The 24,255-nt window shown below is 43.7% G+C and overlaps 1 protein-coding gene across 7 annotated transcripts in view; it reads right to left on the bottom strand.

Annotated features, from left to right (window-relative positions):
• TCF20 (transcription factor 20) overlaps positions 1–24,255 on the bottom strand; it is a 350,226-nt gene that overhangs the window by 81,543 nt on the left and 244,428 nt on the right. The window contains exon 1 of one of the 7 annotated variants that reach the window (XM_060245337.1): positions 21,298–21,584. The exons of the other annotated variants lie outside the window; for them this stretch is intronic. The gene's annotated coding sequence lies outside the window, so the exon portion shown is untranslated. Of the gene's footprint in view, positions 1–21,297; positions 21,585–24,255 lie in introns of those variants that run through there. 7 annotated transcript variants of the gene reach the window in all.

The raw sequence follows: 24,255 nt of genomic DNA, 5'->3' as shown, positions 1-24,255 counted from the left end.
GAGGGAGGATACCTCTTCCCGGAGGGTCTGCGAAGGAGGGGTGTAAACGAAGGTCGGGGTGGGTGGGGGGCTGGAAAACTCTATCCCGTAGCCCTGCCGGATAATTGACAGCACCCATCGATCTGACGTGATGCGGGTCCAGGCCGGGAAGAAACGTGCCAACCGAATATTGTGCAAGTCCACAGGGCCATTCGAGAGTGGGAGGCAGTCAAAGGCCCTGCTTTTGTTTGGAGCCCTTCTGCCTGGGAGCCTGAGTAGAGGGTGGCGAGTACTTGGACTTCTGCTGGTACTGGGGCCGCGGAAAAACTGGTTGCTTGGGGCGCCATTGCCGCTCTGGCGACTTTGAGTATGGCTTCTTGTGCCACTTCTTTGGCCACTGCCTCTTAGCTGGGGTGCGGGGACTTGTGACCCCCAGGTTCCGGGACGTCTTTATACTTTTGTCTAGCTCCTGTAGAACCGAGTCTGTGTTTGAGCTAAACAATCCCGAACCATCAAACGGTAAGTCCTCCACGTAGGCCTGCGTGTCGTGTTGCAGTGCCGTGGAACGGAGCCAAGAATGTCTGCGGAGGGAGATGGCCGTGGTCAATGTCTTGGAACACGTGTCCCCCGAGTGTTTTGCTGAGTTCAGCTGTTGTTTTGCGAGGGCCATGCCCTCCTTTTGCAGCTTCCGCAATGAGGTCTTAGCCTGCTCCGGGATAGAGCCAAGAATGGTGGAGACTTGGTCCCATAGGGCATATTGATATCTGCCCATACAGGCCGCATAGTTTGCTATTTTGACTCCCAAGGAGCCTGAGGTATACAGTCTCCTTCCTATTGCATCCAGCTTCCTACCCTCCCTATCGGGGGGCGTGGAGTGAGTCTTCTTCGTCTTCGACGAAGAAGACACTACCACAGAGTTCGGTCTCGGGTGCACATACAGGAACTCTGCTGATGCCTCCTGAATCCTATACATATGGTCCAGCCTGCGGGAGGACACAGGCGTGGACGCTGGCTTGTCCCATGAGGACTTGGCAGTCTGCAACATAACGTTGGTCAGAGGTAATGCCACAGCAGTGGAAGTGTCCTGTTGCACAATGTCGAACACCGTATCGGTAACGACTGGTTGTGGCTGGACCGTCGGGAGCGAGAGGGTTTGAGCCATTCTCTTGACTAAGTCGCCGTAGGACTTGAGGTCTTCCGACGGCGAGATTGGTTGCTCATCTGAAGTCTTTCCTGGTGGCGATGATTCATCCGGCGACGACGGTCCTCCGTCAGGAGACGAGCCTCCCGGTGACCTGGGGGAATCGTCCGGGGAGTCCGAGAGGTCCGACGGCTGCCTCGGCTTCGGAGATGCTGGGGCTGTCGGGGTCGACCGTGGCTTCACCGGTGGGGTGACGTCGTGCTCCTTCGTGCGTAGTTCTGGGGATTTCGACGCCGACGCCGACGGGGCCGCCTTCACTGTACGAAACGACGTTCGGGACCGATAAGATGTTTCGGAAGCTTGGTCCCATTCGGGTTGTCGCGGCGGCAGCCATTGAAAATGTGGCTGTACCGGATAGGCCCCATACAAGTACTGCCATTGTCTCTGGTCCCACGGGACGTGGGGCGGTGCTCCGCGAGGCGATCGGCCGTCATCCTTGCCGAGAGGAGATCGTGACCTGCTGGCCGAACGGTCTCGAGGCCGATCACTCGGTTTGACCTGCGGGCTTCGCTGCCGAGGGGTGCTTCGGCCAAGAGGGCTGCAGTCGGTACCGATCCGCTGGCCCGGTTCAATGTCCGAATCAGAATCCGAGATGACCAACTGCGTCGACCTCGACTCCAAGGGGGTGCCCGAATGACGTATCAGGGACGCGAAGAGCTTGAGAGGAGGGACGATCGGAGCCGTGGGGTCCACGGGAGACACCGGTGCAGAGAGTGGCGCCGATTTGTGTCTCTGCTTCTTGTCCTTCTTCCCCTTCGCAGTCGATGCCCCTTTTTCCTCCTTGCGCCGTTTTGCTGGCGTCGAGGATTCCGGAGTTACCGCCGAGCCCGACTTTTTTGTAGGGCGATCGGCGTCGGAAGGGGTCTGGTCGGTATCGACCGACTTCGGTGCCGACTGGTCGGAATGACCGGAGGGCTGCTCCGCCTGCTCCTGCTGGCGACGTGGAGAAAGGGCCTGCTCCATCAGGGCCGCTGCAAGTCGGGCTGCCCTGTTCTTCCTCGTTTGGCGCGAAAACTTGGCGCAATGAGGACAGGAGTCCGGACGGTGTCTCTCGCCTAGGCACAGCAAACACAGTTCGTGCCCGTCCGGAGGGGCGATTTTACTCCCACACGAGGAGCAGCGGCGAAAAAACCCCCACCGTCTTTCCATGCGAAGGAAAGCAAACGGCGGGAAAACGAAAAATAGGGAGAGGGGGCCCCGAAGGGCGGGAAAAGTACCCCACTCTCCCGCAGCTACTTACTAACTAACTACAACTAAACTAAGAAACTACAACTATCTAACTAGGAAAAACAGAAGAAAAATTTTTATCCGAAGATAAGTTCACCGACCGTAGCAAGAAGATCGACTGATCAGCGCGGCGGTCAGAAGAGAACTGGCGGGATGTCCGCTCCTGTCCCAGTGAGCATGCGCGGGGGGGGGGGGGGGGGGCGGGCATGCGCACTGGGACGTCGGCGCGGAAATCTGCAGCTTTTGAAGTTTACCGATCGAGATCGGCGCTAGCGCCTACTCCCATCAGCGTGATGCACAGAGACCACGAAGAAGATCTTTTAAGAATACAGAAGAAAACTTTTGAGGAAAATACAGCATAGATTTTGTATATTTTTAAGTCAATGAAAGTAATCACACTAAATCAGATGTGCATTAACATTTTTCCTATTCGAAGTTTTCCAGGACAGATTCTTCACCGGCCATATCAGTTTTAAATGTAAGAGAGTTGGATACAAAGTAGTCATTGTGTAAGGGTAAGGTCCTTCCACTTGCAACAAGAGGTTGTCCAATTTCTGTCCATTCACCTTCCCCACCACAGCGTCCTGCACTGGAGTTCCCTCATTCTGAGAATCAATTACAGAGGAGGTGCAGAGGACTGCAGCTGGAATGGGGGAAGGCTAGAACAATGCACTCCAAAAGTAGAGCTCCAAATGGAGATCTCTGGATGTGCCCCACTGCTAAAAATGTTAAATGATACTTTTATGAAATATACGGAAAAGCAGCGATATGATTATTCAAAGAAGAGAATATTAATTGCATTTATTTAACTATTTCTCAATATAGAAGTAAAACACAAATGAAGATAAAGAGCCACTCCTACAAATGACAGTTTTAATATCCCATTCCAAACTCTTAATTACTAACAGCTCATTTATAAGGACAGCGGGCACAAACCAACTTACAAACCAAAGATCGTGAGAAATTGGGTCAGTTTGTTGGTTCACAAACCACAATTCAGGAAATCACACTGTTTGCAAACTGCCCACAAACTGTCATGTTTTTTGCAGTGATTTGTTTGGTTCACAGTCTCTTTAAACGCCTTCCTTTCACCTGCTTCAGCAAGTGAAGGGAAGGAATTTAAAGAGACCTACATGCTTTCCCCTTACCCGCTGAGGCGTGCTGCTGCAGTGCAACTCAGCGACTAAAAGGCATGTAGGTCTCCTTAAATTCCTTTCCTTCATTCCCTGAGCTGCACTATTGCAGCAGCATGCCTCCGTAAGTGAAGGGAAGGCATTTAAAAATGCCACACCCTTGCAGAGGCTCCCTCTCAACTCACAAACCCACAAACCAGTTCAGGAAACTGAAAAGTTCATGGGGGTTTATTTTTTCTCATAAACAGGGCTTTTTTGCATATTAAGCCACTCCCCCATGATGTCACAATTGTTTCATACAGGGCTTTTTTGTAGGAAAAGCCCAGCAATAACTCATTTTCATATTAGGCCACACCCCTTGGTGCCAAGCCAGCCAGAATTGTGTTCCTGCTCAAAAAAACCCTGCTCATAAACCAACACAAATCTGCCATTTTCCCAGTTCATGCACATCCCTATTTACTGACTCAGATAAACACTCCTGTTCCCTACCCTCCAGCAGGAGAAGCTACCTTCTCCAATCTCTGCTACCTTCTCCAATCTCTGCTACCTTCTCCAATCTCTGGTTCCTTAATGGCTCTGCAGAGCCATTAAGGAACCAGCTCTTAACAATTAAAGCACATATAGAAACTACCAGTTATTCTCAGACATTACTCTATAAACGAATGGTCACCCAGAAATCATGGGGAGAGTGTGACTAAGTGGCAGAGCATTTGCTTGGTATGCTGAAGATCCCAAGTTCATCTCCAGTTAAAAGAATCAGGTAGTAGGTGATGTGAAAGACCTTGGAGAGCCTAAGATCCTGGAGAGTTGCTTCCAGTCTGAGCAGACAGTCCTGTCTTTGATAGGCCTATGGTCTGATTCAGTAAAAGGCAGTTTCATGCGTTCAAATCAATATATCCCTTTTGCTACCTCTCATACATTCTGAAAATCAAAGGACAATTACCAATCCATCATTTGAAGAAATATTTCAGGAGGCATATTTGTTCTTAAATCTCTCCAAACAGGTAGCCTCACATCATCAAATTTCTGCATACCACTAGCATTGGGGGGGGGGGAGAGGGGAGTGATCCCTTCAACTGTAGATGCTGGCCAGCCCACATAAGCATTTACAAAAACAAAAAACTGAAGCTGATAGCAGAAACAGAAACAAAATCTGTCACACTGATTACAGGCCATGACTTATTACTATGTTTCAGTCAGTTTCTATTACAGTTTCCCATCACCACATCCAATAATCCCATCATTCACACATAACTCCATCAATTCTGTACCAAATTAAGAAGCTGGCACAGAAATACTTTAACTATGTGTTCCCAGAAATGCCACACAGAACAATATTCCATGTTTCATTACAGGAAAGACTCAGAATGTTGTATCTCATCATTTATACAAATTAGAAAGTTTATCTTCCATCCTTTTAAGAAGTTCCTGCATTTTCCTACTCTAATTGCAAAGGTGCTTACCTAATTCATTAACAGATGCAAGGCACCAGTGATGTGGGTTTTCTGGGAAAATCCAAATCAGAACATTTTCCAACTCAAATTTAAATAATTCAAATATTTAAATAATATTACCAAAAAGGGGGCGGGGATGTACCATTTTGTGTGTGTGTCATATTCCACATTTTTGCTGTCTAACATGATTTGCAGCACAACAGCCCTGACTATTACAAAAAAGACTGTTTGCAGTATGTTAATCATAAAATTGACTCAACAGAACGTTCTGATAACCATTTATATTTTCCATTCACAGTAAGAAAAGGAGGTAGCTCTTGACAATCAGATCTCACGGTCATAAAGCAAACTGACCCTTTAGCTTCATCTTAAATGACCCCTTGAAAAGTCAGTTTTGCCACTTGGGAGTGCTGCCTAACACAGTGGCCACCTACTCAGGTGTCTGCTATGGTTTGGCACATTTTTCCCAGCTTTGGTTGGTGAAGCAACTACACCCATTCCTGGCTAAGTCAAATCTAGCCAACAGTGATTTATGTCTTAGTTACATCTAGCAACTAGAGTACAATGCACTCTACTTCAGGCTACCCTTAAAGAACTTTTAAAGGCTGCAGCTAGTATAGAATACTGCAGCTAGACTGCTGTTTGCAGTCAATTACTGGTATCATGTGACCACTTTCCATTTGAAGGACCATCTTTTCCTATACATTATTACCTCGAAAAGCCATCTTGACTGTCCCATCAACCAAAGAAGCTCATCTGGTGGATACACAAGATAGGTCCTTTTCAGCAAAAGTACCATAATTACGGACCTCCCCAAGAGGTGTTCCTGGCATCTTCACTCTCAATCTTTAGGAGGTAGTTGAAGATTGTTTTATGCATAGCAGCAGCTTATTAGTTTTAGTTCTTCTGTCCACCAGCAGTTTTAAATTATGCATTTTAAATGAGGTTTTATTTTATTTTTATTGACTTTGTACATTGCCTTGAGTTCCTGTAGATACAAAGGCAGCTAATAAATGTTTTAAATAAACAGATAACCCAGTAGTACTCTGACTCGCAGAAAGCCACATTTGCAATTGCCCCTCAACAAAAAATGCCACATTTACTTCCATCCATGGCAGGAGGCTTGCACCTGCAGGAGGCTCACAGCTTACCCGTCCTTCTGGTAGTGACTGCTTTACCAACCACAAGCTACACTGAGCAAAGGCCATACCCACTTTCCTGAATATGAGGCAGATGCTACTCTGAAGAATGCTGCACAGAGAAGCCACAAGTGGCTTTGAAGCCACTGACTGACTATCCTTGATCTAAGCACTACAACCTCTCTTGTTCTCTGTATACACACTGGCAATTAGACATCTTCTTTAAAAGAAGGATACAAATGAAGACCTCAAACCTTACCTGCTGATGATCACTGAGCACCCATTTAGATAGCTATTTACCACTTTACAGGACAGTAAACAGCCATGGGTTCCTTGTGTCCTTTCAAAACTGATGCAGATAGCATTAATCTTGTGCAATCTGTTCCATACAATTGCCTCAGGTGGTCTCAACGGTGCTCCATAGTAAACAAGTTCCCCACCCAACTCTTGATGACTTATAATGATATCCATCCCTGCCATTTGTTATAATCAACTGTTTGAGAACAACCTGATTATCACACAGTACTGTTTCCCTTGTTATGAAAGCACACCTTACAAATAACATTTATGATTTACTATGGGAAGATTTTTTCTGTTAGAAATAATGAATTCATTTCAAAGAACCTGGATTTTAAAATTATTTATTATTATTTTTTATTTAATTTATATCCTGCTCGCCCACCGAGGCAGGCTTAGAGCGGCTCACAAATTTGCGGTCACAGTTACATTGTGTGACCAAATAAAATAAAACAATAAAAAAAATAAAACATAAAAATAATTTCTAAAAACATCTACTTATACTGGTATCAAGGTTTCAGACAGCGATCTGAATGGTGCTTAGCCATTCTAAGAGCTCCTAGGATCGCAATAACATAAAGAGGTAGACCATCGGTGATGTTTCTATGGGCCAGTCCTGCTGCTGCAGATGTTATCATTATAAAAATGCATGGCGGAAGAGTGCCGTTTTGCAGGCCCTGTGGAACTGTGAGAATTTTCGCAGGGCCCTGATCTCTTCCGGCAGCTCATTCCATCAGCTAAGGGCAGCAACGGAAAAGGCCCTGGCTCTTGTTGATTTGAGCCTCGCTTCTCTGATGCTGGGGACTGTCAACAGGTTTTGAGACCCAGACTGAAGTGCTTGCTGGGGCATATGCAGGGAAAGGTGGTTCCCAAGGTATGCAGGACCCTGGCCACATAGAGCTTTAAAGGTAATAACCAGCACCTTGAAACAAATCCGGTACATTATCAGTACCCAGTGCAGCGCTTTCAGCACTGTGCTCCCATAGAGGAACTCCCATAGAGGAACTGCTTGGCTGCAGCATTCTGCACTAGCTGGAGTCGCCAGATTTGGGACAAGGGCAGCCTCATGTAGAGGGCATTACAGTAATCCAGTGTCGAGGTGACCGTAGCATGGATCACTGTTGCCAAGTCATCGCATTCGAGAATGGGGACCAACTGCCTTGCCATCCACAGGTGGTAAAAAGCTGACTTAGCAGTGGCAGCTACTTGGGCCTCCATCGTTAAAGAGGAATCCAAGAGCACCCCTAAGCTTTTAACTTGGGCGCCAGCGTGAGCTGCACACCATCGAAGGTCAGTAAGTGGACCTCCGGTCCCAAACCACGACGGCTCAGATACAGGACCTCTGTCTTCGTCAAATTTAATTTCATTCCACTCAGCCTGAGCCACCCCGCCACAGCTTGCAATGCTGCGGACAGATCTTCCAGGGTGGACTGGCCACCCATCAACAGATAGAGCTGGGTATCAGCGTACTGGTGACAACTCAGCCCATACCTCCGGGCAATCTGGGCGAGGGGACACACATAGATGTTGAATAACATCGGAGAAAGAACCGCTCCTTGTGGCACACCACAGATATTATGAATATAGTATATACAAATAGCACTTAGGCTCTTTTTGAGAAATTATGGGGAGAAGTAGTTTAAATACTTTGAATGAATTTAAGAACAGTATGCTGTTAGTGTTAACAAGACACTGAATTAATATTAGTAATGTATTAGGAACTATATGAGACAAAGACACAAATTGACAGAAGAGAATAAAACAATCTTGTATTTTAATAGGAATTGTATTTGATGACCTCATAGTCATTTTCTGCTATATTCCTTAACCATCTTAAATAACAGTTAAATATCTTTATTATCATTTTAATAATCTATTTTCAAGTGCTGCAGTACAGAACATTCCATGCCAATAAGTTGCAGAAATCCATTAGTCAGTGTATGAAAAAAATTGTTTTGCTGCATAATTTGGCTCAGAATTCCTGCTTGGAACAGAATAAGACTTATTTGAACACATTTTTGATGATAACTCAGTCATGATCCCTATACCCTTCATCTGCAAGGCCCTTTATTCTGGGTTGTCCCTAAGCAACACAGAACTCTGGGATCAGCCTGCCCTCTAGCAAAGTAGGCTACAGGGAACACAATACACACTTCTTACACAACTGCACTAGCAGTCAGCTTTCACAATCAGATATTGGTCCAGGCCCTATGCACCTGAAAAACCTCTCCTGCATCTTCTGAGGTTGACTGGGAAAATACAGATCTATGTCTTCTCCATTTTGAAGACAAGAAAAGAAGGGGGGGATGCTAAATTGGGCACCAACTTTCTGGAATTTGTTCTCTAGGAAAGCCCACCTTCTATTATTTTTTTTGTTCTTTACAGCATTTAATTAAATAGTGGCCATTTGGGAAACAGTTCCTTGCTGACTAGTTTTGTTTTCGTATTATGCCGTGCTATTAGTTTTTGTAATTAGTTTGCATTTAAGTTGTTCTCAAGTGAGGGAAGGAGGCAACATAAACCAACTTGTATCTCAAAGAAGGGATGCATAATTGTACAGTTTTTCTTAATAATGTTTTTCTTAATAATAAAAAAGGTGAAGGTTTACGCAAGCACCAGTCGTTTCCGTCGCATCACAACGTTTTCACGGCAGGCTTTTTATGGGGCCATTGCCTTCCCCAGTCATCTACACATTACCCCCAGCAAGCTGGGTACTCATTTTACCAACCTCAGAAGGATGGAAGGCTGAGTCAACCTTGAGCCGGCTACCTGAACCCAGCTTCCGCTGGGATCGAACTCAGCTCATAAGCAGAGCATGGACTGCAGTACTGCAGCTTACCACTCTGCGCCATGGGGCTCTCTTTCTTGATAGTACTTAAGCTTAAAATAGTAGTGCTTTTCACCTCCACATCCAAAAATTTATTATTTCTGTTTCCTCAAATTATTCTAAATATTGTTGCCCACCTCTATTGTTTCCAAGGTGGCAATACAAAGTCTTGTAATTTTCAAGTTGTAATTACATCAAATGCAACTTAAATATTTTAATTTTACATCAAGTGGTTTTTCTAATAGTTTCAATGTTATTTGTCTGCAGTTGTCAATCATTTCAGCATACCATCCACCATGACCAGAGATACAAGATGGAAAATTTCCATTTCTAAAGAGTCATTGTTTCATAAAATTAACAACGGGATACCTCCTGCACAGAGACTTCAACCTTTCCAGCTTACCCCAGCAAGTCATTTCTGACTGCAGGCAAGTTTATTCACAGGATCACAAGATCCATGTTAAATAACAGCCACATGAGTCGGGAGACTGCAACGGCTGTGGAGATACGGCACTTTTCTTTCATGGGAAAGGTAGAAAAGAGCAATTTCTCTCTTCCACCTCCCCACTGGAGCCTCATAACCTATGCAGCTGTTAGGCCACAAGGGGCTCAATACTCCAGGAACAAACTTTCGCAGGGAGAGATATGCGTTCTGGCGAGGAGAAAGCCAGGAAGACACTTGACTGCAGCACCTTTTGCTGACAATATTCAACCCAATGAATGGATGCTGTTTCCAATACAATATATTAGACAAGCTTTCAAATTTGTAATTAAGGTTTTTAGCTAATTATCCCTTGGAACTGTGTGAAAGCATACATGTATGTTTCCCTGATTTGGAAACCAAGACGGGTGGATAAAACTACAAAGACATATAATAATTTAAATTTAAAAATCAAGTTATAAATTCACCTGACTAGCTATAAAGATCAAATCAAATTTTTAATTTGTCTTTCAGGTTGTAGAAGAGACCAACCTGATATGGAACCAACAAGTAACACAAGTGATTGAGGTAGATACCCAAGTGAATTCTGTGAATGACAGTTAAATTCTGCTACCACAGTTCAGTGGAGAATTACATCCATGATATCTCATGAAAAATTCTTAAGAGTATACTCAAATTAGCATGCCAAGTGTTTTCAGTGCTTAATTTTTTCTATATTTAAACTACGTACAAAAACACGTTATATTATCTTCAAGCTTTCAAGTATTTATTTCAATAAAAATAATTTCCATGTAAAGCTTTAATTTTTTTCATAACTTTTAAACCAGACTTAGTTGATTTTTCCTCCAACCAAATATTTCATATCAAGTATTTGTTACTATAGGGACACAAAATTAACAGGGGAACTTTAAGTTTGTTTATTAAACATAAGCCAAAACACACTAAATCAGATCATGCTCTATTTAGTCCATCTGATAATTTTCCAGAAAAATTTCCAGTTCTAATTTTTTGCAGAAAATTCACATTGACTATGACTACACATTAACTAGCAGACCACAAATTTTGAATATTTCATGTTTGAAAACTTGAGTGATCTGCATACAAGAAAACAGCCTTTGTTGTTCACCAATCCAATTCTGAAAGAACCTTCCAAAGTGATCTACAGCTGAGTTCTTTACTTTATAATCAACATGGATCCCTAATGTTTTTGGCTTTGTTATACCCCATGACAGGGGTGGCCAAACTGTGGCTTGGGAGCCACATATGGCTCTTTTACATGTATTGTGTGGCTCTCGAAGACCGCACCACTCCATCTTGGAGAAGGCAGCTTGGAAAACGCATTTAAAGTTAAAGTTGCTTTCTTTCTATCTCTTCTCCCTCCTTTCTCCCCCATCTATTTGCCTGCCTGCCTTGTGGCTCTCAAACATCTGTTGTTCATTCTATGTGGCTCTTACATTAAGTAAGTTTGGCCAGCCAAACCTATTCCGATAGGATATAATGAAGAATCAATTCAGGGATATCTGGGGTGGCTGTTTTTGGAGGTAGAGGCACCAAATCTGCTGCATAGCTGCTGGTGCCTCTCTCCAACCCCCCCTCCAAGTTTAAAAAAAGATTGGACCAGGAGGTCCAACAGGTCCCCCAAAGAAGGTGCCCCATCCTCCACTGATTCCAATGGCTAGGGGAGAAGAATTTAAAGGGATCACAGTCCATGCCTTGCAACTCCACAGCTTTGAGAACTCTGAAGGCATTTAAAAGGACTGGGATCCCTTTAAATACACTTTGTTCATCTATCTTGCAGTCCCAAAAATCTCAAATATTTCAGATAGATGAACAATAATCATTATCTGACTGGATCAATACTTTGAAAACACTCAAAGTATTTCATGGGGGTTTTTCCCTTAGATTTAATCAAATTCACAGCCCTAAAACTAACTCAGCACATAAAAGTGAACATGTGACATATTTATGGAATTTAAATGTTAAGAATGCCTTAGTTTTTTATAAGAAAAATGGTAAATATACCCTAAATTTGAGATAATTGCAAACTGATGCACCCCATGCTCTCTTTGCACAAAAATCTTAATTTTTGCTATCAGGATAAGAGAGAGCTCAAAGGAACTTTAAAAGTTTTCCTCTGATGCTTTGGTGCCGCTTCTTCCCTACCTCCTTCTGATCTTTTCCTCCCACCAGTGAGGTAGGGCTATAAGCTACCTTCAGAGAAAGAGAGACTTCAAGGATCCTGTCTCAGAGTCTGCCTTGTATTTAAGCAGGTCAAATTCACCAATGTGTGGAAATAGGGTTTGCATCTTCCAAGTTTTAGTTACAAGAAAATCTGCCTCAGAAGACTTGGAACCTGTTATTTGCGACAAAGCAGGTTAGCTTGAAGAAGAGATTGTAGCTGCCTTGAAGCTCCAATTTCTGAGGGAAATCAGTAAAACTTTTCTGTTTCTGAAAGGAGCTCACAATCACAGTGTGAGAATATTGATGCTGAGGGAAGGCCAATTCATCTCAAGAATAAAAACTTGGCTTCTAACTGCTCTGTACTCCCTAAATTATCAACTGTGTTATACCTGTAAATAGTTTCTATTATCCTCCTTTCTGAACCACTTTATTCCCCTATCTTTGGAAGTGTATCAAAGTTACTATTCTTTTCCTGTTTCTCTCATGGGTGCTGAATGTATTTTATTCAGAAGCCACTCAGGTCTGTGTGGTGGAGAGTTGGGATAGAAACTACACTGATCAACCTTTACATCATGCTTTCTATTTAAACATTCCTAAGATCCCAAACTTCACATCCGCTTTGTCTTAAAAAGCATTTCACTCATTCTAAAAGAGAAAATACTTCAGAACTCCCCCAAATTCCCTATTGGAAAAACTGAATAAAAGGCCTTGGAAGTGAATAATATTTTCTTGATTTTTTCCCCCAGGCCTTCATATCTCTATCCTCAAATGTTCTACTTTGTTGCATGAAGAGAGCATGGAAGCACCAAATTCTTCATTCTGCACCAAAACTGAACACCAGTTACTCAACACAAAGGTCCCATCTACCTGGAACTATATGTTCTAGATGAAAACATGATTTTATAATGTATGGGACTTCTTTTGGAGTTACAGTACAATCAAATGTTTGAACAGTGCTACTGGCATTTCATTTAAATAAACAAACTTATAGTTTGCAATACCTACTCACTTGCCCTCCCTCAAACCAGGAATGAAAACAGAAAGTGGAATTCCACTATCTCCTGCATTATGGAAAGCACACTGCCTATCTGGCTACAACATCAAACCGTAATTTTGTACTAACTGCAAATAAATGAATCAAAGTATCAAGGGCAGGGAGCCCAAATGAGCCTACAGATCATTCAAATACTACCATGCTTTGGTGGCACATCTGAAACATACAACAGAGCTCCTTTTCCTAGAACCATGTCTTCACAATTGTAAATTTTAAGAGAAATGCTCTCTCTAAGCTGTAGAGTCTTGTGAGCAAAAATTCTACATTGGCATTAAAATTGTGAGCAGGTGATTTGTCTACTGGGGCCATTCTTCTTGAGCTAAGACAAAAATGTACGAGCCAGAGGCTAAAAAACTGTGAGCTAACTCACACTAACTCAGTTCTAATATTTTATTGCTTCTGTTTATCTTTGATGAAAGCACAAGTTTGGTAAATCCACTAAAACTGAACATTTAAGGCGGAAAAAGCAGTGGCGTTCTGCTGATGGAAGAGAAAGAAATTTCATCCCTTTACCCCTTCCTAGTGCAGCTCACTGACCCACACAGCTATTACCATGGGGTCACAAGACCCCAGGAATTAACCTTCCCAGGGCTTGAAACGGCTGCTTGGGGAAGAGTAAAACAGAACAAGCACGACCCACTGGATTCAACCCCATAGCAATGTATTCTGCCTTATCGTAGAAGCAGCTCCTCCAGCTTGGGCTGTTCCATGGGAGGAAGGCTTCAAACTCTGCTAAGTGGAATGGGAGAATACATGACCATGATTGCTCTTTCACACCTACAAGAGCAACTATTTAATAGGCAGAGCAGTGTTGTTGGTGGAGATGATGGTGCAATGATTTCGCCAAATTTACAGCAGTTAGAGGCATGAAAATTAATGCTGCATAGTTGGTGGATTAAGATCACAAAGACCCAAGTACAAATCTACACTCAGCTACAATATTCATTGGGCTAACTTGGGCCAGTCATTCACCGTCTCTCACGTGGGTTTTCCAAGAACAAATATGGATGGGACAATTACCTCTTCCATCCTGAGCTACCTAAAAGAATAAGTGGGCAATAATGTGAAAAATGAAGTTCAATATAGGTAAGGTTAAGATGATACATACTGGAACAAATGGTATTAGAACTTGCTGAGACTGAGAAGGAAAGTAACCCCAGGGTTGTATTAGTGAATATCTTAAATAAAAATTGCCTAATGTGCTGCAACAGTGAAAAGGGGAATTATTAGGAAGGGGACTAAATATCAGATAGCCAATACTATTACGCTCCTGTATAGATCTATTGTGTGCCCCCATCTGGAATACTGTGTTTGATTCTGGACAGCATATATCAAAAAGGATATTGCAGAGCTGGAAAGAGTACAGAAGAGACGGACAAGATGATTAAGCGGCTGGAGCACCTTTCCTATGAAGAAAGAGTTTGGAACTTTTCAATTTAGAAAAAAAGATGACTAACGAAGAACATACTACAGGTCTATAAAATTATGCATGGAGTAGAAAGAGTAGACAAAGAGAATGTTTTCTTCTTCTCCCAAAACTAGAACTTGGGGGCATCCCAAGAAGTTAATGGTAGTAACATCTGAATGGACAAAAGATAACACTTTTTTACCTAACAGGTACCCTGACCTGGATGACCCAGACTAGTCTGATCTTATTAGATCTCAGAAACTAAGCAGGGTTGGCCCTGGCTAATATTTGGATGAGTGACCTCCAAGGAATACCAGGGGTGTGATGCAGTGACAGGCAATGCCAAGCCACCTCTGAAACATCTCTTGCCTTAAAAACAAATCTAGCTCACCACCTTGTGGTACAAAACACTAAAAGAGCTAGAACTTCTGGCTGCCAGACAATCTTAGGATCTCTTGGCTATAGTACACATGCTGGTACACTCATTCATTCATTAACCCAACAGGTGACTAGAATATAGAATTCACTGCCAGAGGATGTAGTGATGGCCATAGGTATAGACAGCTTTTAAAAAGAATTTGATGGCTTCATAGACAATAGGACTACAGGGAAACTCCACATTCATAGGCAATAAATGTCTGAATACCAGCGCCAGAAGCCAACATCACAGACAGGCCTGGTTTCTATGCTCTGATGTTGGTCCTCCAGTGTATCTGGCTGGCCGTTGTATGAGACATGATGTTGGATTAGATCGACCACTGGTCTAATCCAGCAGACTCTTCTGTTTTTATGCGTTTTTACCCTGCCCTTAGACAGGATTGATCTATCAGCAAAAAGACACCAGAAGTTTAGGATCTTTCTTATATTCCCTTCCCCCTAATGGTCCTTTCCAACAAAAGGAAAACAAAGAAGGGAAAGAATCTTAACCCAAAAACTGGAGTAAGAAACCTAAAAGGTTAATATGCAATTAAAGGGCGGAACATTAAAAAGTGTAAAAAAATCATAAATCAACATATATGTATTTACTGTAGAAAGCTAAAACCATTTAAGGGCCCATCATAAGCCCCTATCCTATGTAAAATCATAAAACCTCAATGGGAACCCACTCAACTTGACCTGACGCATTTCAACCTAGATTGGTCTTCTTCAGAGGTCAGAAAGGTAAGTATACATATTGGCTCATAATACAGAACAGAATAAAACAGAACAATGCTGGACCACAAGGAAATTTAGTGAAGTGACAAAGGCTTAGAGATATTCTTGTGGCCTCTTGGCACATAGGCCCTGACTTTACTTGACCAATTCTGGACCACGTGGCACACAAAAAACACTGAATGCTATAGGTATGCCCTTGATTAAGACATAAGGCTATAGAACAAGAGGCCTCAAGAATATCTCTAAGCCTTTGTCACTTCACTAAATTTCCTTGCGGTCCAGCATTGTTCTATTGTTTTTTTCTGTTCTGTATTATGAGCCAATATGTGTACTTACCTTTGTGACCTCTGAAGAAGACCAATCTAGGTTGAAACGCATCAGGTAAAGTTGAGAGGGTTCCCATTGCAGTTTTATGATTTTACATAGGATAGAGGCTTATGATGGGCCCTTAAATGGTTTTAGCTTTCTACAATAAGTGCATGTATGTTGATTTATGATTTTTTACACTTCTTTCCCCTTCCAACAAAAGCCCATTAAAAGCCACGCAAGTCTAACAGCCATCTAATTCAGGAGGATGCAGTGAGGACAGGAAAGGGGGAAATGCTCCCTCTTCCCATGGTTGAAAGGGACTGAAGGGCACAGTAACAACACAGGAAATGTTCACAGTCCTTGCATGAGCAGACTGAAGAATCCTACCCAAAGAGATTATCATGGTTGAGATACAGCCAAGCTACACACAAGTTTTCAAAATCAACATATTACAGATCTCTGATTCTCATTAACAGCTAACAGAACCCAATGCATACAATATTCTTAAATTTCTGATACCATTATATTTGCCTTTTTGGCAGACTTGAAACTATGGCACAAATCTACCTGACAAAAGGTTTTACTCAGCAACTGGTGATTAGGAACAGCCACAGCAATGGCGTGTGTTTTTCCAGTAGAACGAAGTCTGAGCCCAGTAGCACCTTTAAGACCATCACAATTTTATTCAAGGTATAAGCTTTCATGTACACACGCTCTTCTTCAGATACAATGAAATGGAAATTATCTGTCCATACATATAGGTAGAGAGTGAGCGGTACAGAAAAAGGAATACGTTTATCAGATTCAAGGACCAAACAGGAATAAGAAGCTTCATTTATATGGTTACATTTGTTTGGGTTTAATTCTGGGGGGAAACACAGTGAATGAAATAAATGTCAACAGAGGAGGTTGATGGGCAGCTGTATCCTTAATTGTACAACGATCTTCTGTTAAACATTTTCATTATGCTATATGTTAATTCACTGCTCACCTTCTACATTCCATTTTATTGTATCTGAAGAAGTGTGCTTACATGCAAAAGCTTATACCTTTGATAAAACACTGTTGGCCTTAAGGTGCCACTAGACTCAAATTTATTCTGCTGCTTCAGGCCAATATGACTACCCACCTGAATATATTTTTCCAGTGTAAGTAATCAAATGTCAGACCAGTGTTCCCTCTAAGCTGAGTTAGCGTGAGCTAGCCCAGTTTTTTAGCCTCCAGCTCACACTTTTCCTAGCTCAGGAAGTACGGCTCCAGAGCAAGCTAATTTATGCAGTAGAACAGGTGTTTTTTTAAATAGCAGGAACTCCTTTGCATATTAGGCCACACCCCTCTGATGCAGCCAATCCTCCAAGAGCTTACAGCAAGGGTGTCAAATATGCAGTTTGGGGGCAGAATCAGGCCCCTGGAGAGCTCCTATCAGGCCCCCAAGCACCTGGCTGTCATTAGGCTTCTCCTTTGGAGAGGAAGGGTGGAGGAGGGAGGGCTTGCTTAGCCGGGCTCTCTCTGCACTTCAGAGCTACTGAGCCAAACCTCTCTTCCTGCTATTGGCTGAGGCTCCTCCCCCCGTCCCCTGGGGAAGGAAGGAAAGAGTCAGAGATTCCTTTGCCCAGTTCCCTGGATCCCATGGGAGAAATACAAAGAAAGCACCTTTAAGATTAAGGAGTGCTAATATTTTAAGCATGTTTTAAGTTTTTAAAAATATATATATGTTTGTGTTCTTTATAAAATTTATATCTCTGCTATCTAATCTTAAATAGGTACACACATGGCCTGACCCAACATGGCTTGGCCCAATCCGACATGGCCCGGCCCAACAAGGTCTCATTTATGTCAGATCCGGCCCTCATAACAAATGAGTTCGACACCCCTGGCTTACAGGGTTCTTATTACAGGACCTACTGTAAGCTCATGGAGGATTGGCTACATCAGGAGTTTGTGGTCTGATATGCAAAGGAGTTCCTGTTACAAAAAAAGCCCTGCAATAGCCAAATCACTCACTCACAACTTTAATGCCAGCAGCTCACGAAGTAGAATTTTGCTCACAAAACTCCACATCTTAGAGGAAGCATTGGTGATGACTTACAGTTTTAACCAAATTAACTAATCAAATGCTACATTTTATCACTAAAAAAAACAAGCAACACCTACTGTCTTGAACACCAAAGAGGCTTTCCCCCCCATATCATTCGAAGCAAGATTATGTGGCCACCAACTTAGTTATCAGATAGAAGGCTGAGAAGTGCTACCATGTGTTCAGAAGTCTCCAACTGCTGTAGCAGCTACAGGCATGACTGTGCTTCTTATTGCTGCTGCTACCACCTCCACTCTTCTTTCATGACCATTTCAGGTACTAAGGAGCAGTGGTGGCAGCACAGCTGTGAGGGCTAAAACAAGGTTTTCATATTCATATTATACATCAGAATTCATGATGACAGTGGAAACCCATAAGTTTCTATAAGCATGCTAGTTCACTAGCTCTTGTGTAAACTGCCTTCACTTTTAACTGGAGGAGAAAGAGCAACCAATGGCTAAGATCTAGTCTCTGGAGCAATTTTTTTCTCTGCCTATCTCTACAAGAGCCCCATGGCGCAGAGTGGTAAAGCTGCAGTATTGAAGTCTGAACTCCCTGTTCACAACCTGAGTTTGATTCTGGGGGAAGCTGGTTCAGGTAGCTGGCTCCAGGTTGACTCAGCCTTCCATCCTTCCAAGGTCAGTAAAATGAGTACCCAGCTTGCTGGGGGGAAAGTGTAGATGACTGGAGAAGGCAATGGCAAACCACCCCGTAAAAAGTCTGCCATGAAAACGTTGTGAAAGCAATGTTACCCCAGAGATGAAAACGACTGGTGCTCGCACAGCGGACTACCTTTTTTTTTTTAATCTCCACAACTGGGCCTACCACATGATTTAGGAGATGGAGATCTCACACACACCAATCCATGTATATGTAGATTCGGGGTGGCCAAACTTGCTTAATACAAGAGCCACATAGAAAAAACGTCAGATGTTTGAGGGCCGCAAGACATGAATGTCAGATATTTGAGAGTCGCAGGAAGGAAGGGAGGGAGGGAAAGAAAGCAACTTTGATTTTAAATGCCGCCCTGAGCCTGCTTCGGCGCCCTGGGCGTGCTTCGGTGGGGAGGGCAGGATATAAATTAAAAATTATTATTATTATTATTCTCCAAGCCACCAACCGGCTTGGCTTGGAGAAGTGATTTAAAGAGAGAAATGCCCTCTCTGAGCAGGCCAATGGGGTGATGAGGGCTTCGAGAGCCACACAATGTGTGAAAGAGCCACATGTGGCTCCTGAGCTACACATTGGCTACCCTTGTTCTAGATCAACGCAGAGAAGCAGTAAGACGTTATGAGTATTTCATATACATTTTATTGGCTTGTTTAAAAAACAGAACTATTATAAATCTGCCACTTGAGGATCTCTTTCCAGAAAACAAAGCCCTCCCTTTTTTTAATAAAAAGTGCAATATACACACCCATCAAAACCTCCAACTGTACAGAAAGACTTTTCTGTTCAACAGATCTCTGCCCAGAGAATATAATGGACCCAGTACCTGAGGCTGATAACCAATTCTGATCTAGAGACCACACTAAAATTCAGTAATTACTCTACGTATTGCTGACTGAACTAGACTTGAATGTGATATGCCGTTGAAAGTATATGATAGAACAAACAGGGAAAACTAGTATCCTTCACTTTTTATTGCACGACTACAGAGTGATGGAGCACCCCTAGAGAGCAATATCTATTTCCACACTTACAAATATTGCCACAACTGAAGGGAGGCCCAATTTTTTATGTTGTTGGAACTTGGCATACAAAAAGCAAGCCAATCAGAGAGCTGGTGTTTTTGCATTTCTGTCTTGCCCTTTGACAAAAAACTCAGGGTAGATAGACTGGAGTTATCCCAATTTACCCTGGACATACATTAGGCTACAAGATGGTAACCATAAGCCACTCACCAAGTTAACAAGGCTTTCAATCCAGATCTCTCAAGTAGGTTTTTATACTCTCATTACCTATCATCTAAAAACTATTTTGCCACCTCTCAATCAATAAAACTGTTCTAAGTCACAACATGGATACTGGAAAATATGAAGAACACCCTCTTAAGCATACTGAAAAGTAAGCAACATTTTTTCAACTCTACTGCCCACCATGAATGATTACTACTTTATCTAGGCGTTCAAGGCAATAGCTTCTAAAATGTGCCTATAGTGACATCCTGTACATCTTACAAAAACATCTGAAAGAGTGCAGATATTTTCAAATTGTCCTGACCTGGATAGCTACAATCTTGTCAAAATTTGGAAGCTAAAGCAGGGTCAACCCTAACTAGTATTTGGATAGAAAATCTCCAAGGAATACTGAAGGATGTCGCAGAGGCAGGCAATGGCAAACCACCTCTGAATGTCTCTTGCCTTGAAAACCCTATGGGGTCACCATAAGTCAGCTGTGACTTGATGGCACTTTTCATCACCAACACTTTCAAATCATTTTTCGACTTCTGCCAAGAAAAAAAAAGTTAACATACTCATTAGATAACAAATGCATGAAGTATTTATGCATAAGTATTTCATGTGATTTTATTTTGCTAATACAGACAATGGGGAGATTATACTGTCCTCAGTTTGAGGTCCTTACCCCCCCCCCTCCATTTTACACATCATTTATTTATACACAAAAACGGGGAGAAATACAACCTCAGTGATTTTTTTTTTTTTGCCACACAGTTATTTTAGGGCTGAGATTAGTTTGCGTTCTAATACAGTGTACGAAAAAGTATTATTTCCATAACACACAGGCATGAATAAAAGTCCTATCTACAACAGATTTTTTAAAGAAAACCAGCAGGATGAAGCATAATCTACCCACCCACAGTATCACTGGGCCTAACTCAATGTTTCTTGGTCCATTCCATACCCACTTCGCCTGAAGGCCTGTGCAAGATCTGAAGAAATAAGGAGAACTTTAGAGAGTTCTCAAACATGAATTCTAGGCAGTGCAACATGAGACGGGATTGCCTTCCCTCTCCCCCCCACCCAACCCAGGGAGTTTCAGTAAACATAATCCCACTCAGGAAAGAAAAATGATCACATTCTTCAGGTGTTCAACAAGTCATTTCACGACTCTCTCTGGCTACCTATTATACATCTCCCTTTATCCCAGTAAAGGAAATTCAAAGGTAAAAGCCCAAAAGGTTCTAAAACACGCAAATGTGAATTGACAAAAAATAGAATTATCTGAGCTTGAAAACTAACTCCAAGCCAACCTTGGCACTTCCTCTCCGCCCGCTCCAGCGGTGTGCATTTATATTATGAGCATCACATGCAGTCTGGGCTAGGAAAGGCACGGATGCTGCGGCCCAAGGGCCGCCTGGCACCCCATCTCCTTCTCCCCCCCCCCTCCATATTTGCGCCCCGCCCCTTCGATCGGGGCCCACGATGGGGCTTAAGCCTACAGAAATCATACCTAAGCCTCGTTCTTCTCCCCGCCCCCCAGGGGGGAGCGCGGAGCGGGTGGGATCTTTCAGTAGCGCGGAGGATAGCCGGGATCCGCTTCGGGACGGGGGCGGCTCCGCGGTGGTGGCTTGGAGGTTTCTCTCTCCATTCTCCCCTCACACACACAGGAAATAACACAGGGTCACCTGACACCGCCCGACCAATGAAGCGGCGGCAAGCAGCGCGCGCAAAAGGGAGGAGCGCGGGGAGACAGCAGCCGCGGATTCTGGCTGAGTAGGGTGGGAAAGAGGCGCGTGCGCACGATGCATGTGTGCGCGCGCGCTCCCCCATCCTCTTCCCAGCGGCACAGAAATGCACAGCAGGCCACTCCCTCTTGCACGCGCTCTGTTAAAGAGACAGCGACAGAGCAGAATATCCCCAAACGGATAGGAAAGCGGATCGTACAACTCAGCAGCGCTTACAGTCGGTATTAGGAATGTAAAGGGGATCCAGTAGACAGGGTTCTGCAGGGATAAATATTGAGACAGAATGTGCACTACAGGAGAGCAATCCAACGTTGCACTTTCCTAAATCGAACTAAAGAGTGCAATCACCACGCACCCTTACCAGGGAATAAAGCCAGTTGAACTAAGTCGGGTTTACCTCCGGGTAAACATGAGCAGGATTGGCTTAGATCGCACATTTGTAACCAGACTCTGACTAATCAGACTCAAGTCACGGCCAACAACAACTTAAAGCCTCCAGACATTTGTTCCACTAGACACACACACAGAGCCAGAGGGCCCATTGCCCACATAAAGCCACTGTTCCCATTTTGCATTAGGGCATGCAAGAAAACCGGATCCAGGGCCCTTACGTGGGAATAAGCAAAGCAGGCAGTCGCCTAGGGCGCCACCTCCCAGACGCATTACTCTGGCTCCTGACCACTGTCACCTTGTCTTCTCCCATCACCAAACTGCTTTCAACAAAGCCAAGCCACCCCCCTCTCCCACCTCATCCTATCCCGCCACCCTCTTTCCTGGTGTGGCCGACAAGCACTTATTCTCACAATTTTTAATAACATATCACTTAAAAAAAATAAAATTAAAATTAAAAATCAGTAAATTAAAAATGTGAAAAGTTTCAAGTTTGGCGCTCTTCATTTTTCCTATATTTTTTTAAATGGGGGGGGGGCTAGTGGGTGATTCGCCTAGGGCGCCAGAAAGCCTAGCACCAGCCCTGACCGGATCTAACAGAGAACAGAGGAAAACTCTCCATTAGTGCAACCAGACTCTTGCAGGTTAAGAAGACTAAAAATATTTTTCAGTTTTCTATTCCCTATTACATAACTACCTGTTCTGGTCTGCTAGAATGCCCTAGAACCAACATTTAGCAACCTGTCTAAAAGGGGGGGGGGACCCCTTGATCTTTTCCCTTTTTATAAAGTCATCAGAGGTAGGGCTTTTTAAAAATAATAGCATTGATATTTGAACAAAAACAAATATACCATCTGCGGCTAGTCTTATGCAGATATGCTGCAGAAGGTAAAGGAATCCTCAGAGCAAGTTCCTAATTAACTGGTCCAAAACAAAATGATTCAACTTTTCATCTGCCATTCATTTATTTTTCTCTCATCTTTCTCCCCCCCCCCACCACCCTTCCACAAGCCCTCACATTATGGATAATTGGCACTTTTATGACATTTGGCAGCTAGTTTAAGTCAACTATCAAATTTTCCCATCAGTGCAGCTCCTAACCTTGTACATACAACGAGCAATTTAGCAAATAATGGAAAACCAACAGGGCTTCCACAAAGTTAAGTCCTGTCTTACTAAGTTTGCTGGCCAGGCTGGCAGTGGAGAGAGGAGGAGGGCAGTGTGTGTATTGGAAGGCAATTTGGCTGTTCTGTACATGCCATTCTGAGGAGAAAGATGTCCTACTCTCAGAAGTGAGTGGAGGAGAGAAGGGGGAGAGGGGTGCTGCTATTGCCACACATCTGAACAACTGCAAAGCCAGGAGGTAGAGTGTCTGGGTGGGTGAGGGACAGCAATCTCCCTTCTCATCCCCATTCTCAGCCCATGAGGGAAAAGGGGTTGCAGGAGGACAAAAAGTGCCCCCTGAAAGTTTCAGAAACAGCCTCAGACTCCCCCCCTCCTCCTGAACAAGGACCCTCTCGTCTAGGTAACATGAGACTGGTTGGTCAGTCTGGCCCACTCTGCAGAGTTGGTTGAGGGGATCAAGTGACTGGGGGGGGGGGGCGGGTTCCAGTGTGCCTCCTCAGCAGGCCTTGGATTCAGCGGGAGCTCACAGGAGCATAGCTCCTGAACCTTTCTGAGAGTTCCACCTCCTCCTTCCCACCTTGTCCATTGAATAGTAGGTGCAGCTGCACAACAATCCCTGGATGAGCTCCACCACCTATTTTTCTATAAAATGATCCCTGCTCCTCAGGATCCTCAGAGGAAGGATGGGAGAAGAGAGGAAACAAAGAGAGATGGATTGTAGCCATGCTCAGCTGCTGAGGCTCGGACTATGGGGAGGATGCTGTAAAACAACCTTATTTACTTGAAAGGAAGATTGCTTGTCACCATAAAGGCCATATATATTTTAAAAAGTAACTAATTTGTATAGAAATATAAGATACTCCCTGTCATGTATGTGAATATGTTACCAATGGGTTTCCTGCCTGACTCATTGGAGCCTGAAGGACTGAGCTTGGGGACTAAGGAACAATGGACAGGAGGATCTAAACCCCAGCTGCCCTGCTCCAATCACAGGCCCCCTACTGGTTTGAATGACCCAATTACGTGCTTGTGCGGGAACCCAGTGTTGTATATAGTTGGCCCAGTGGGCCCTGTTCCTCAATTCAGTTAGTGCAGCCACCCACCATGCTGTACTCAATAAAGAGCTTGTTATCACTACTACCTCGCCTCCTTGATGCCTGAAAACCCACTATATTATGCCCCCCCCTTTCATGGGATCCCTTGGAAAG

This window comes from Heteronotia binoei, chromosome 8 (genome assembly GCF_032191835.1).
Source record: "Heteronotia binoei isolate CCM8104 ecotype False Entrance Well chromosome 8, APGP_CSIRO_Hbin_v1, whole genome shotgun sequence".
Lineage (NCBI taxonomy): Eukaryota > Metazoa > Chordata > Lepidosauria > Squamata > Gekkonidae > Heteronotia > Heteronotia binoei.
This window is presented reverse-complemented; position numbering and strand designations above follow the sequence as displayed.